Source organism: Cibotium barometz, chromosome 25, assembly GCF_041138505.1.
Source record: "Cibotium barometz isolate CiBa-2024 chromosome 25, ASM4113850v1, whole genome shotgun sequence".
NCBI lineage: Eukaryota > Viridiplantae > Streptophyta > Polypodiopsida > Cyatheales > Cibotiaceae > Cibotium > Cibotium barometz.
Window position 1 is genome coordinate 14,354,731 of NC_141070.1, and position 15,353 is coordinate 14,370,083.

Consider the following 15,353-nt stretch of genomic DNA (forward strand, 5'->3'; position numbering starts at 1 on the left):
GATATTGCCACTTGTTTGTCAGAGCAGGTATTGCTACAAAAGAGTCACCATCATTGTACTATACACCCTGAGACAAAGCATGTTATGCCTGTTCCTATCAACAAAGTAGGAAAATTTTGTGAGGATGATCAGGGAAATGCTACCCTCCCACCATTAGAAGTGCGAAAAGTAGCTTCAACTGCAATACTTGATAGTGGTGCAGCAGTGGGCATTGTGACAAGGTCCATTTGGGAAAAGTGGGGCAAACCATCTATTAGGAGTACCAGGATGCGCTTGCAGCTAGCAGATGGAAGCTTAGAACATCCCCTTGGGCTACTTGAGAACATATTGGTCACCACATGTGGGATTGAATATGAGCACACCTTTACAGTAGTGGATTTTGGAAAACATCCAAACTATGAAGTGATATTGGGTAGACCATTCATGCGATAATTTCAAATGATTCAAGATTGGGGATACAATTATTTGTACCTCCAACATGATTCTGTCATCACAAGAGTCAACCTAAGGAATCACTCATATCGTGATGTAACAAGGTCTCCAATAGATGAGTTTGATTCTGCTTCATCTAAGGGCTCAAGAGTTACATTGTCAGATGGGCGAAAGATCTGTGGATGTGTGGAGCCTCATGTAGGGATTTCAACACTGAGAGACTTAAGGGTAATCGAAGTGTATCAGACGAGGCATACATTCCACAACCCTTCCCTGAGCATTTAATTGATCCACTAGAATGGAGTCATGTCCTTGCAACATTATCGACATGTGCTTTACCTAAGCCAATTCAATTTTGTGACTCAGATGGATATGACATTATTCCTATACGAATGGTACAACCACGAGACCTTCTAGATGTTTTGTACTATGGGGATGCATCCACAATAGCACTGCATGTAGAGGAAGTCTCAGTGGAGGATTTAACACTCGAATCTGCTAATGATGTTGATAAGGAAGATGGATGGGACTCTGATTTTGATAATGATGTGATAATCCCTGAGGAAGAGTTAGGAAAGGCATGCCTACTCTTGAGAGGAAGGGAGGTTCAAGTAGAGATCCCTCGAGGCCGACCTAAACGTAAATGCTGTAAGAGCCATAAGAGAATCCGTGAACAAGATGAGAGGGAACGACGTGAGAGAATACAAAAAGAAAAGGAGGAGGTTAAGAATGAACACTCTCGACCACCACCTCACTTCTCAGGAAAGAACGGATATCTATACTATGTCCAAGCACAAGATAGTATCAAAGACCAAGTAAAACGATCAGATGGATTCCAGGCAGGAGAAAAGCTAAAAACTGTTAGCAAAAATCGCACAAAAACGAAGAAACAAAAACCAAAACTCAAGTCTAAAACCGATTCAAAAGAGAATGTCGGAAGTGCAAAGATAACGGTTGAACAAAAAAATCTGATGCAAGATTGCAAAGGAGAGCTCAAAACCACATGGTCTTCAATGAGTGATGACTCAAGTGGACAAGAACAAGGTCTCAATGTTCCCCCCAACTTCACACAGTACACTCTTCAAGATCGGAAGATTGTTCTTCAACAGCCCATGCGACAAAAACCAAGCGTGCCAGGGGTTTCATATGATGGTCCAGAAGATGCAAAAAAAGATTGATATCGCTAAGCCAGGAGAAGAGCCTCGCTATGTGTGGATTGCCACAGACTTGTCCTTAGATGAGGAGAAGTTATTAATTCAAACAATAAAGGAGTATCGCGATGTTTTTGCTTGGAGTTATAAAGACCTCAAAGGAGTTGATCCAAGCATATGTCAGCATACAATTCCATTGCGAGAGGATGCAAAGCCTTCCAAGCAACGTCCTTATACTTACAATGAGAATTTTGCACGAAAGATAAAAGAAGAAATAGACAAGCTCTTAGAGGCAGAATTTATCTATGAGATTGAACACACTAAATGGGTCTCCCCTATTGTAGTGGTGCCCAAGAAAAATGGAAAACTTCGAGTATGTGTAAACCTCAAGAAGGTAAATGCAGCTACTGTACGTGATCATTACCCACTTCCAATCACGGATCATGTTCTGGAACGAGTTGCAGGGAAAAAGGCATATAGTTTCTTGGATGGATTCTCCGGTTACAATCAAGTGTCAATTGATCCAAAGGATCAACACAAGACAGCCTTTGCTACTGAAGATGGCATCTTTGCCTATCGTGTTATGCCATTTGGTCTAACAAATGCACCAGCAACCTTTCAGTGGCGGTTAATGAGTCATGTATTCAAGGAGTACCTTAGGCAATTTCTTGAGATCTTCATGGATGATTTATGTGTTCACTCACAAGAGCGTGATGATCATATAGAACACCTCAGACTTGTGTTTCAAAAGTGTCAGCTTTATCGTATATGCTTGAATCCTGACAAGTGCAAATTCATGGTAAGACAAGGGAAAATCTTGGGCCATATTGTTTCTCGCAATGGGATTTCAACAGATATGGATAAAATATGGATAAAATTGATGTCATTGTCTCATTACCTCGGCCTATCAACCCTAAAGGGGTACAAACATTCATGGGACATTGTGGCTATTATCGTCGATTCATCTACATGTACGTTGTCCTAGCCAGACCATTATATGCTCTTCTTGTAAAGTTTAATTGGACTGATGAGTGTGAGGAATCCTTTGAAAAGTTGAAGCAAGCATTAGTGACTGCATCCATCTTACGGGCACCAGATTGGAACCAAATCTTTCATGTCCATATTGATGCTTCAAACTTTGCAATTGGATGTATTTTGGCTCAATCGGGAGAACATAATAAGGATTTCCCAATCTCATATGCTAGTCGACAGTTGAACAATGCTGAGAAGAATTATACCACAACAGAAAGAGAAGGTTTGTCCATGATATATGCAGTGAAAAAGTTTCACCATTACCTTTTGGCAAACAAATTCATATTTTTTGTGGACCATCAAGCACTGCTATATTTGGTCAATAAGCCTTGTGCAACTGGAAGGATTGTGAGGTGGTTTATCATCCTTCTTGAGTTTGATTTTGAAGTGGCAGTTCGAAAAGGAACAACTCATCTTAGGGCAGATCATTTGTCTCGAATCACCTCTGGCGAAGCTCCTATGGGTGTGGATGATGATATGTTAGATTCAACACTTTTCCTTGTAGAGATAGCTCCTAAATGGTCTAAACCCATCTTAGAAATTTTGACAAGTGGGCAGATACAACTAGCAGGTCCTAATGTGGACCTATGGCGACAATTCAAGTTAATCTCAGGGAGATTATATCGTCAAGGCAATGATGGAGTGTTGCGACTTATACCTAACCCTGATCAATATGAGGAGATCTTGGAATGGGCACATGCGGGTATCGGTGGAATCCATGCATCAACTACTACTTGTGTGCGACGTATATCTCAGGATGGGCAATGGTGGCCTACCATGCATGCGGATGCTGAAAAATTTGTTCGTAACTGTGCTTCATGTCAAATTCAACAGCCAATTCATAATGTCACATTATTCCAAATTTCAACTACACCAAGTTGGAGTAAGTATATTGTGGACTATCTTCAGCATGGTCATACTGATCAAAAAATTCCTAGATATCGAAAGCATGCTATTGTAGTTGAAGCGGCCAACTATCTGCTGATAGAGAACCAACTCTACAAGAGGGGCAAGGATGGTAACTTGTGCATGTGTGTATGTGAAGCTGACTACTTGAAAATCTTGACTCATGCACATGCAGGTGTTGGGGGTGGACATTTTTCGGGCAATACCACAGCTAAGTTGATTAGGTGGTCTGGGCTTTGGTGGCCAACCTTACAAATGGATGCCGAAGAATATGTAAAATGTTGTGACGATTGTCAAAGGACCAAACCTCCCATCACTAAGGACAATATGCCGTTGCAGCTGATGTGTGCTTTTGCAAAATGGGGTATTGATTTTGTCGGTCCCATTAAACCTCCAGCTCGTCACACGCATGCAGAATATATTATAGTCGCAACTGACTATTTGACCAAATGGGTAGAGGCAAAGGCTACAGTTAAAAATGATGCCAGAACCACAGCCAAGTTCTTGTATGAGTACGTGTTTACACGCTATGGCTTACCTATTGAAATCGTTAGTGATCAAGGTGTGCACTTTGTGAATGAGGTCATAGAGTTTTTGCTTCAAGAATTTATGGTAATTCACAAGCGTTCTGCACCCTATCATCCCCAGACCAATGGACAAGCTGAGAGTACTAACAAGATTCTCTGCACAGCACTCACAAAAATTGTTGAGGGACATAGGACTGATTGGGAGCAAAAGTTACACTCAGTTCTTTGGGCATATAGGACAGCCTATAAAACATCTGTGGGCACAACCCCATTTGAGCTTGCTTTTGGGCTAGATGTAATTCTTCCCATTGAATTTCTTGTACCTACTCTACGAGTTGCTAAACAATTGGATTGGATTGGTCATGAGCTTTCACAATGCATTGATGAATTGGAAAAGCTTGATGAAACCCGCTTATTGGCAGTAATGGGGATGTATGCCAAGAAGAGGAGACAAAAGCAATGGTATGATAGAAATGTAACAACTGGCCGATTCAAAAAAGGAGACCTTGTGCTCTTGTACACACTTAAGAAGCATAAGAGAAAGCTCAAGAAACGTGGCCTAGGATCGTTTGTGATTAATGAGCTTACTCCAAGTGGTGCAGTGCGTTTAGAGAGACTAGAAGGTGAGCAAATGCCTAACTTCATTAATGGAAGTCGTCTCAAGAAATACAATGAACCATTAACTGAAGGCATGCTTCAACAAATGCATGCTGCACACACACGAAAAGAAGCACATGACCTACTTAAACGTCAGGCTCAAGAAGAGGCTAAAGCTAGAGTTGCAAAGGCCAATGAGCATCGCAAAGCTTCTATGTTGGCCTTACAGTTGGCTACTGATGAACCATATGTCGATCCTTTCAATATTCAAGTGTGCCTTCATCTTCATGAGACTACCTACTTTGTCTCTGCCTTAATTGACTCTGGTGCAGATTATAATGTTCTCTCGTTTGACACATGGAGCCTTGGGTCAACCAACACTTGTGCACATTCCTATTGACTTACGAAGCTTCTCAGGTGAAGATAACCCTATAGAGGGAAAATGTGTCATTATGATGTCCATTCAGGATCACCAGATGTCAGTTCCATTTTATGTGGCAAGTAAGTCCAAGGCAGTGGTAGAGGCTGTTCTCGGTCGATCATGGTTAAGTGCTACCAATTGTTCATTAGATTGGAAGAACAGACAATACAAATTGCAAATTGATTCTGATTGCGTATTGGGATCTGCTAATCCACGAGCTTTATCATGTCAAAAGGGTGGTGTTTCTACCCTACACAACCCACTTTCAAAATCTGCTCTTGAAGCTCCAACACAAATGATGTGGATAATCGATGAGTCCTCAAGTGAGGGCCATGGCTGGCATGTTCCAACTACTTTAGTCACTGCTCAAAGAAGGCCAGGCAAGAAGGAATTATCAATTTGGCTACCCAAAGATGCGTGCAAACTGGTACCATCTAGCCTAGTTACTAAGCTTACTAAAAAACACATCTTTTCCACGCCTAAACCTCAGATAATTACTCGTTGGGTCCCAAAGCATGTTCTTAAAGCACAAGGCTATTATGAGGGTGCAACAGCACTTTGGCTTCCCAAATGCCATGGTTTGCTAGAGGTAAAAGAGTATATCAATAAGATTCCAAAAGCCACCCTTGGTTTTCCATATCAGTGGGTGCAAAGGAAATCAACACAACCTCTTCAAGATAGGATAGGTGGTTGTGATAGCACCTACAAATCTTCTTGTGTTGATCTTCCCAAAACATGTATTGAAACACCAGTTGTCCCAAATTCTCCTTGTTACACAATTCCACCATCAACTTGTGTACCTAAGACAAGTCCAACTTCACATGAGTCTCCTTTGAGCATAGATTCTAGCACTTCGATGCCTAAATCCTCTTATCTTGCTCAAATTCCTCGACAATTGCTAACCTTCCCACCTCTTAAGAAGGACATACCTAAAACCAAAGATAAGGCATTAACACTACAGTTGAAGCTCTTTGGTAGATCAATGTTTGAATAGTGTGGTTCCTTATGCCTTTAGAGGATTGTGTTCTTTTTGAGATGATCTTATCTAAAATGTTTTTGATTGGGATTGTAATGATGGATATGAGTGTTTCTAAATTTCATTGTTCTATACCTCCTGATGAATACTTGGCGCGATACATGTCCACCATGCATTGACCCTAATAGTACTCGACCTGAACATCGCGGGGGTTATAGTGCTCCTCCTTTTCAAACTCATTCTAAGTACTTTTATGCTCCCTTAGGTGAAAATTGCTGTGGGCATCACTTTGTCACGTTATTCTATCAACAGCATCACCCATTTCCACATTGTCAAGAGTGTGCACGACTCGTATTAGGAGAAGCTTCACACATTTGTTGGATATGCCGCTCTTACTTTAGACGATATGGCACGCCGTGACGCCCCCGCAGCCCCCCCCGCCCCGTGCCGTGACGCCGCCCCCCCGGGGCCGTGCCGTGACGCCCCCCGCAGCCCCCTCCCCCCCGCGCGGTGCCGTGACGCCCCCGCAGCCCCCCCGGCGCCGTGCCGTACAAATTGTGGGAATTACACCCCAACGCCATAATCTTCTTAATGTGAGAATACCAGAGAGAGGACCAAATCAACGTAGATTACCTGAGGAGGTTCAAGCACAACAATGGAGGGATACATGCTTAAATGACTTGCAACCACCTATCTTGCAAGCCTTCCTTCCCCCAGCCACATCATGTCAATTTTGGATCACTATGAGTACCTATATTGAGCAGTTCCAAAATCGAAATTGTCTGCTTAACCTTCCCATAGAACCAATGCCATATTTTAGCGAGGAAGCACTCCTTCCTCTACCACCTTCTCCAGAGGCCGGTTTTTGTGAAGGGTTGTCCCTGCATCCTGAAGTAATTGATACCATCTTTCCAGCAGAAGTGGACATGGATCCACCACCAGCGCAAGGGTAAGCTCAACGACTTCACAATAAGATCAACAAGCCAAGGCACTTTTCTCCCACTGGGTTTTTCCCCTCGGCTATATTTGGTGATTGGCACCAATAACAAATTTTATTCCTTTCTTTTCTTTTCTTGTTTGTTAATAAACATTTTGCAGAGATCTCAGCTATACAAGAGCATCAACCACGCCCCAATAGTCCACCTACTGTGCACACAAATTAGAAAGGGGGGAGACATGCAATGCCTACAAAGAGCAAAGAGAAGCAATCAACGAGCACAACAACAGGTGTATTCAAATCATAATCTTTTGTTCTTTATGTGCTTTTAACTTTTGGATCTATTGTTTGCATGTTCACACACAGTTGGCTGGTTTAAGTTTTAGATTAGTTGTTAAAATGTGGTGAGTGATTTCTAGATTCTTAGAGGACTTAGTAGAAGATATTTCTATTTAAAGACAGTGTAGGATATATACCAACGGAGTATGCCAAGTTCTTATGCTCTCAAGGTATATTAGTTATCCCTAGTGGTAGCTACCTCTTAGGTATGGGCTAGGTGCTAGGATTAATAATAATAAAAAATTTACGAAAAATATGCCCTAAAAAATATATACAAGTGAATCGAGACATGACATGTCTACAGCCATGTGGAATGCTTGGTAGGACCTGGGGTTGTCTTAGCACCTTGGGGCCGATGCCTTGGTTTCCATGGGGTGAACACTGACGTCTAAAAGCTTCAAAAAAAGACCTTCAAGGACTCTATCGCCTTGATAGATGTTGGTAGGACTCTGGGGTACATTATGGGCCCTCGAGACCGATGCCCTCATCTTCATGGGGTACTCCTTATGTCACAAAAGAAAGAAAAGGGTCTGTCGCCCTTGAGATACTTAGCGGCCTTTAGATTCTCTTGGCGGAGGTCTCTTGGCCATTGCTTGGGTCTCATTGGGATGGAACCTTCCTCTTTACCATCTTTTACACACACACCAAATGAAAAAAAAAAAGTTGTCCAATCACCATTGCTCATATTTAGGAGTAGGTTTGCCACTTAGGAATAACTTAAATACTTGTAGGACATTGAGACTGCGGTCATAACCTGTGGTGTGCAAGCACACTTGTCTTTGCATAGCACTATCTACCACTTAGTCTCACTTTGACTAGTTTTTACTCACCTCTTTTAGCACTCTTTAAAACTCTAATCAGCCTTTCACTTGTATGCTCACGTGTGAGATTGTCATTGCTGGTTTTTTTCTTTTCTTTTCTTTTCTTCAATAAAAAGCCTTACTTGTATCCATTATTTTTTTTGCAGCTTTTGCTTCTGCCGCGCTCGAGGACGTGCGCAAAATAGGAAGGGGGGAGTGTTGCGTGACAAGTGGATGAGTGAAGATCAATGCAAGGATGCAACAAAAAGATGCTTAGGGCTCTTGTAAAGAGTTCCAAGTTGTAGATGAGTGTGGGAGTGGGCTTGACAATAATCCCACATGGGAACTTTTGGGAGTTTTAGAGTTTTTGTATAAAAAGTGGCTCATTTGAGAGCTTATGGACATTGGGCTAAACTCATGTTTGAGCTCTCTTGAGACTAGCTCTCCCTCTTCTTCCATAGAGGTGAAAGCTCTTCTCTCTCCCCATCTACATTATTGTAAGTTCTATTTTTGTTATTTCAATGCAATGAGTTGATGTTTGTCTCTCTTCTCATGTCAATTCTCTAGTGTGCATGTTTCTTGTTGATAGCTTCAAGGTTTGTGTGCATGCTAGGGAAATGAGTATTTGAGAATGAAGAATGCTTTGATCTTGTGTATGCAATAGCTTAGCTTTCTTCTTGTTTGGATGCATGAATGAGTGGGATGATGAGTGAGTGAGCAATAGCAAGATTGAGCTTGTGTGTGTGATGTCAATGGTAGTAGTATTCTTAGCATTCTCTCCATCAAATGGATAAGCTTTTGTGCACCGGTACGGGTTGAATCCCTAGCTCCGAAAGGGATGCAAATCCCATTGGATTGAGCTACATGTGGATCATACTACTCTTGCTACAAGTGAGAGAGTTTTCCGTCTCTCCAAACTTGGCGCTAGATCTGTTGGCCCTGACCCCTTTCAGGAGTAGTAGGAGCAATTAGGCCTGGGATAGAGCTCATCACCACCAACATGACCCCATCAACCCTTTGCAAAACCAAGGAAATTTTTGACCATAAAACTCCATAAGGAGTAATTTGAATCATCTAATTTATATCCTTTGGAAAGAATTCGAAACAAATCATATACAAAGATTGCTGGTGAATCAAAGACCATTCTCTTGTCAGAAACAAGGAGATAGTAGTGGAGTAAGACCAACACAGAAACCCACATGGATTCTTCAGTGGATAACGTCAAGAAAGCTTAAATTCTAGCCCCTTCTCTCTGGCTCCAATTGAAATCTTGAGACCCACCCAAATATTTCACCCATCAGCCTACAAGTTCTGATAGTCTCTAGCAATCCCTAGCTTTTTCCCCCCTCCCCTGTCTCCTCTGCAAACAAGCTTCAAGTATACCCTTCAACCTACAAGATGTGTTGAAAATTAGACCAACACAGAAACCCACATGGATTCTTCAGTGTGGATAATGTCAAGAAAGCTTAGATTCTAGCCCCTACTCTGTGGCTCCAATTGAAATCTTGAGACCCACCCAAATATTTCACCCATCAGCCTACAAGTTCTGATAGTCTCTAGCAATCCCTAGCTTTTTCCCCCTCCCCTGTCTCCTCTGCAAAACAAGCTTCAAGTATACCCTTCAACCTATAAGATGTGTTGAAAATTATTTTATCCCCAAATGGACTTTACCATGCACATCCATGCTTGTATCTGGCTCCATATGAAGCCATGCATATGCATCTAGGCATTACATATATATATATATATATATTTGCCTATTTTTAGGCATCATTTTAGCTGGTCGGTCCTAGCTCCTCTCCCACCTATATAAAGGTGGCTAGGCTTAGCCTCATTCTTAGATCTTGTTTCAGCTTCTGTAGTGATAGGTAGCACCTACGGGACCTCCCTCGTGCTGCTTCATGTCATGTGCACCCTTTTTTGGTGATATTCAACAGTGATCTTCTTTTCTCTTTTTATGCTTGCTATCCATACACAATGTTTCAATTTTTGCACCAGTTCTTTGTGGATATCATTGCATAGTACCCATTCTTTCATTGTATCAGAGCAGGAAACATCTATAGGACCTGCGTTCTTTTTGCCATGTTATCGTTGACTGTTTACAACACATAAGAGTTGTTCACTTGCTGCATTTTTCATGACTAACCTACGTTTTTTCGTGTGGAGCTATGTTTTCACTCTGGACTGCCTCAAGTGTTGCGTTTTTTCTTCCTAGAGAGTTGCTTTACAACCTTTACCACCACTAGAGAGTCATTCTATTTTCTTCTCTTTCTAGTTCCCTCCCACCCACCCTCTCTTCTAGTCTTTCTAAAGGAGGTTTGGGCTTCGAAGGTCACCATTATCCCCTCTCGGGGATTCTCTTCTCTTCTCTTCTGGAGGTCACACAAGAGACTTCTGATTCAGAAGTCAGTGCTCTATCCCACAAAAGAGGATTATTTACAGGAGTTTCTGATAGACACACTTATTAGTTCCTCTCATCCCTTTGGATGACTATCTTCCTTCTCTTGTGCTATTACATGCTGATGCTATTATTACAGATTTTCTCTCCTCTCTTTTAGAGGAGGACAGTGGTTCTTCTACAGAGAAGGTGGATGAGATATCCTCACATATTCAGGAGGCATCTTCCACTATCTTGGACCATGTTCCTACTTCGACCCTGGAAAATTCAGCTACCATTGATGATCCTTTTGTTCCGATACTTGTTTCATTTCCTTCTTCTTCAGAGGAGGATTATACTTCGGTCTTGATACTTGTTGCAGATGCAGAGGAGGTACCACATTTTTTATAGCCATCTATGGTTTGATCTCTTGAGGGATCTCTCTCCAGATTAATCCTTGTGTTTCATCTTCGATATCTTCTCAATCTTCTCATAGCTTCTTCTAGAGACCTTCTCAGATTGATCCTGGTGTTTTGTCTTCGATTTATTCTTGATCTTCTCGTGGCATCTTCCAGAGACATTCTCGATATTCAGATGTACCATATCTTCGTAAGCTTTGTTCCTTTTATGATGAGGGTGTTCCCTTCAAACTCTTTGGAGGACTTTTTGCAACGTGCCAAAGTTGGTCCACCCATCTGGCGCGCTAACGAGGAGGTGTTGGAAATTATTTCATCCCTAGATGGACTTTCCCATGCACATTCATACTTGTATTTGGCTCCATATGAAGCCCTGCATATGCATCTAGGCACCACATTTTTTTTAAAAACCTATTTTTAGGCATCATTTCAACATTTTTATGCATTGTCAACTAGCCCTCTGATTTTCTACTTGCCGACCAACTCCTCTCCCACCTATATAAAGGTGGCCTCATTCTTAGATCTTGTTTCAGCTTTTGCACTGATAGGCAGCACCTATGGGACCTCCCTCTTGTGCTGCTCCACGTCATGTACAACCTTTTCTAGTGTTATTAGCAGTGATCTTCTTTTCTCTTTTCAATGTAATTCACTCAAGATGACTCGAGAAAAAGTATACTTTTTGTATCCAACTTTTCTTTTCGTGCATACCGTGTGTTTTTCTGGTAGCAATTTGTCTGTGTCGAGAATATTGTATTAGTCCTCCTTTGGGAGATCATGGAAACAATTGTTGTTGGTATTTGTGCTGCTTTATAATTTTGATATACATAAAGATTTTTTAAATTTCTCTTGAAAAATAATTTATTTATAGTACAAGGGATTTATAAATTTTATAAAAATTTATAGAGTGGCGACGAAAACTTCTTAAAATAGGGTACATAGAGGTTTATAAAAGAGGCCACCTCGTGTCGCTCCATAGTCATGGAAACCCAAGGTGGCCTCTGCCACAACGACTGCCTAGGAAAAAGGAAGCAAAAGCTCCACAATGATACTCTGACCCCCATTCTACACAGGCCTTGCTGGTGATATACCCTCAATGTCGGCAACTCCTCCACCCGTTATTCTCAGGCTGCCTTGGAGTACTCTAAAGCCACCATCAACCTCTCCAGCTTCAAGTACTCCCTTGTCATCAGCCTTTGCATCCCCCCCCAAGAATCAAACGTCCCCACCTTGCCATCATCTAATGGAACCGACTGCTCAGTTTGGTGAATTAGGCACGCATTCATTACAAAACCCGCAATGGGGTGCTGGCAGCATAGCTCAAGGGTATAAAACCTGACTCAAGGTGCCCGACAAAAAGAAAGTGAAAAAAATGCCACATCCGTACCAGATTTACCACGGTCATACCATTCATATCCCTTTTTTGCCATAGTCGGACCATTCACAACTTCAAATCTGCCACCACCGTACCAAATATGCCACGGCCGTTCCATTCAACATTCAGGATGCCACAACTATTCCAAAATCCAACTGAGCCGTAAACTGAGTTGCCGCACGGCCATTCCGAAATGCCACCGCCATTCCAACTTTTATTCAGCTTGCCACGGCTGTACCATTCCCCTTCTGGTGGTTCCATGGCCATACCAAATAGAAAACACAAATCCAATATGCCACGCCATTCCATTCTCAGCACCAATTGATACACCCGTTTTCCAACAGATGCCATGCCCGTACCAAAACCACACCTAATTGCCACTCTCGTTCACTGGGATGCCACGCCCATAATATTTAGGTTGCCACGGTCGTGTCCTTCTGGAAAACTTTATATATGGGCCCCACCCATCATTTCCTCACTATCAGCTTTCAATGCAACCAAACTCTTGCCAAATTTTCTCTCAAGCCTTCCTTTACTCCCATCGTCTCACCCATGGTGGCTGACACCTCAGACTCCTCCATGGAGGTCCTTCACCACCCTACCCTCAAGAATAAGCACCCGGTGTGCAGGGGGACGCTTCGATGTCACCCCACACAGCTTTCACATTTGGGGGACCCACTGATGAAGTAGGTCAGTGGCCATACCGTGCACTCCTTGATGAAGAACAACCATAAAGTAGAGCACAAGCTCCTTTATTTCATAGGGCCATGCTACAAGGTCGTTGTTGTTGACCCTATAATCGTAACACATCTAGAGCAGCTAGGGCTAGGAGGTCTGTTGACAATGGAGCCTTGGGACACCAGACCTATATAATTGCTTGTATTTTACCGAAACCTATGATGCCAACCTGCACACAGGTGAAGTGCTCGATAATGAGGGGTAGCCACAGAGAGTGCACTTGAGCATGGATTTGATTAGAGATGCCCTCGAGCTCCCTCGACTTGACCAGCCTTACGTGAGGCTAACTAACGCCCCCAAGTTGACCAAGGGAACTTATAGAGGAGCAACAAACAAAGACGAAGTTGAATGGGCCAACATCACACAAGAGGAGCTAGTAATGCCAGTGTGAGGACACTGTAGCTTCTTTTGACAACCAGATGGACAGATAAGTTCAGCCGTTGTAGCATGTCCACATTAGCCAGAGTACAAGGGCAGCCCATGAATTGGGTAGAATATCTACACAAGGATCTCTATGCGGTTTGCTCAAACCCACCACAAGGAAAGCTTGTAGCCACACTCCTAACTAAAGTTCTCTACCATGCTGCCGAGTGGGAGGAGCTTCCCAGGGCCATCCAACTCAGTGGGCGCCAGACGCCATATCGATTCCTATGCTTCAACCGCCATCCTCTCCCTAACTACCACCCAAAGTGCCATCAACCACCAAAACCCAAAGGCAAGGAGCCAGTTCCCCCACTGCCCAATCAAGGCCCTACACAAGAGGATTAGGAAGCTGAAGAAGCAAGATGCAAGGCTGCTGAGGAGGCACAAACATGTCTTTTTTGATCAGAATCTTTTTGAAACCCCACCCTCGGACAACTTAGCTGATTTCCCTCCTCACTACACATAGCAGGCCCTTTGGCCCCTCCTCTTCTCACTATACTCATTTTAACACGCTGGAGACTCTTTGATGGGCCAGAATAGGTAGCTTCAGGTCCAATCAAGCCTATGCTGAGAGTGTACACATGGCACATGGAGCAGTCCCAAACTTTGCACTAGGGTTCTGTCATATGTCCCAAGAGCTTATTACACAAATGGCAGATTGTATATACCACCAGTAGGAGGTGGAAGCCATGGCCAACGGGAAATGTTACTGGCTAAAGCTCAGGAGAGGCAGACGGCCGAAGATGAAATGTTGGGCTTGTAGTACTAGTTTGGGGATCCACCTGGAGGTTGGTTTTGGGCATGCGTGAGTGTGTGATGGATGATAGGTGGGCCGTGGAGAATGTTTGGGCCAACGTTGGTCTTGTACCCTGTGGGCTTGTGGTTGTCAAATGGGCTACCTATACGAGGGGGGAGAGGAGCTCGGGTGCCAGTGTACGAGGATGAGAAGTGGATCGTCGACGAGGGATCCACAAGGTAGATGTGCCCTAATAGTAGCCCTGCACAGGTAGGAGATTCTTAAGCACCCAATGGGGAGAAGGCATGCCCTGTGTGCATGTGTTAGTGTGGTTAGTTTTCTATGGTGGGTCAATAGCTTGTGTGGGTTTTGAGATGTGGGAGTGGGCTGCTGCCAAGTGTGGTGGTGGGGAGGGCATGAGAGGCAGTGGTGTGTTGGGAAGGGTGAGCAGCCTCTTTTTGAGTGGGATTTGAGTGGTATGGATTTGTGGGAATTTGAGGATGGAATGATGATGGGGAGTGGAGGGGTTACGTCTTAGCATGGGGGAGCCGCAGGTAAGGACTCCTCATCTGTCACTCATGAGGATAGTAACTTGGCCGAAGGCCAGCTAGGTAGTCGTCCTTGCATCCTAATTGATGTTGCAACTGTTGTGTCCCATCCAACCCCTTCCAAGGAGTATTTCTTCTCACATTGTCCTACATGCATCACATAGAAATTCCCTTTCAAGGGATTATTTCCAATGTGAAACAAAAGTGTGACTGTGCCTAAGCAATGAACTTCCTAAGATGCCACTGTTGTGACTGTGGCAGGGGTATCTTTCAATGAAGGTTCCCCGAGGGAATGCCATGTTTCATGAGACATCAAATTGTAATTAGCCCTTGTATCTACAAGAGCTAATTTTTGGGCGAAGCTCGTTGGGGTGATCATTCCTAGCCACAACCAAGCAGGCTTCACCTCCCATTCTTTATCTTCAAGGTCTACCACTTCGGCCATGTTGACCATGATTTGTTTCTATTGAAGCTTTGCTTGTGTTGCTTTAGCCTCTTGTTGTGCGGCTTGTTTCATATCTTCATGGTACTTTTTTTGTTGTCTCTTGTCTCATGAATGGCCCTTAGGGTGGCTTCGGTGAGTGGGCCATAGTAGCGTTTTAATTTGCTACCGTTACTCATCTGG